This window comes from Triturus cristatus, chromosome 8 (assembly GCF_964204655.1).
Source record: "Triturus cristatus chromosome 8, aTriCri1.1, whole genome shotgun sequence".
Taxonomy (NCBI): domain Eukaryota; kingdom Metazoa; phylum Chordata; class Amphibia; order Caudata; family Salamandridae; genus Triturus; species Triturus cristatus.
In genome coordinates this window covers 55,607,786-55,608,907 of record NC_140591.1, presented here as the reverse complement: position 1 = coordinate 55,608,907, position 1,122 = coordinate 55,607,786, and the positions used below count along the sequence as shown (strand labels likewise).

At 37.8% G+C, this 1,122-nt stretch overlaps 1 non-coding gene across 1 annotated transcript; it reads right to left on the bottom strand.

Annotated features, from left to right (window-relative positions):
- Nucleotides 1-543: 543 nt before the first annotated feature.
- TRNAF-GAA (transfer RNA phenylalanine (anticodon GAA)) lies at nt 544-616 on the bottom strand. Its single transcript has one exon. It is a non-coding gene; the product is annotated as a tRNA-Phe (tRNA).
- Nucleotides 617-1,122: the final 506 nt, after the last annotated feature.

Genomic DNA, 1,122 nt, shown 5'->3' with positions numbered 1-1,122 from the left:
ACTGCTCTCCCAACTGAGCTATTTCATCCAGCTGGCAATTTTGGCTTTCTGTTGTATTTTTTATAATTGTTAAAGATAAATGCAGAACCTGGTCACTCTATCTGCATGTGCAGTTATGTGTTAAATTGTCCAGTATTATTCAGTAGCTAAATTGGTCTGATGGGTGAATTTCCTTTTTAGGAGCCAAGTTAGTTAGATGATGTTTGTAAACTATGAATGGACTTATACTCAGAAACACAGACCTATATGGCGAGGGTCGGCAAGCTAGGTCATCTGACTACTAACAGTTTTGTATAAGGGGAACTGGAGGCTGATGCAGGCAAAGCTTTAGTTTCAATTAAAGGAAGAATTGGGAAATAAAGGAGGCAAAGTTGAATACAAGAGAGGTGGAAGCAAGCTTGAAAGAAAGACAGAAAGTAAATAATATGTTGAATTAATTGTGTTGTCGATTATCTTGATAAAAGGTTTTGATCATTATAAACAAAGTCAATATGAGTTGACTCAAAATAGTCTTTGTGGCATGCAAAGCAGAAGTTCAAAATGTGCCGAAACCCGGGATCGAACCAGGGACCTTTAGATCTTCAGTCTAACACTCTCCCAACTGAGCTATTTCGGCCTGCCAGCAGCTATATTATTCAGCCTCTTTTTTTGAACAATCCCAGAACAGAGATGCAGAACCTGGATTTTCAATCTGAGGTTAGAGCTGTGTTTTAATGTGTCCTGCATTGTTCAGCAGCTAACTGGTGAAATGGGTGAGTAGCGTTTTTGGGATAAATGTTCGGTCGTTTTTCTTTTAAAACTCTAAGTGGACCAGCACTGTATTACACAGACGTATGTCGCCTGAGTAGGTAAGCTATGTCATCTCAATACTGACAACTTTGTTCAAGGAGAAGCGAAAGCTGATGCAGACAAGAGTTTACTTTGAAAAAAGTATAAAATGGGATAAATTCGTCATCAAAGCTGATGGCAAGAGAGGTGGAAGCAAGTTTAGAAGGAGGACAGAAAGACAACTTTTTGTTGAAGTTATCATGTTGTTGATCAGTTGATAAAATATTTTGAGAAATAAAGAAAAAAAAACTAGAGCTGATTTCAAGAAATATTTTGCAAGAATGTAGGATCCCC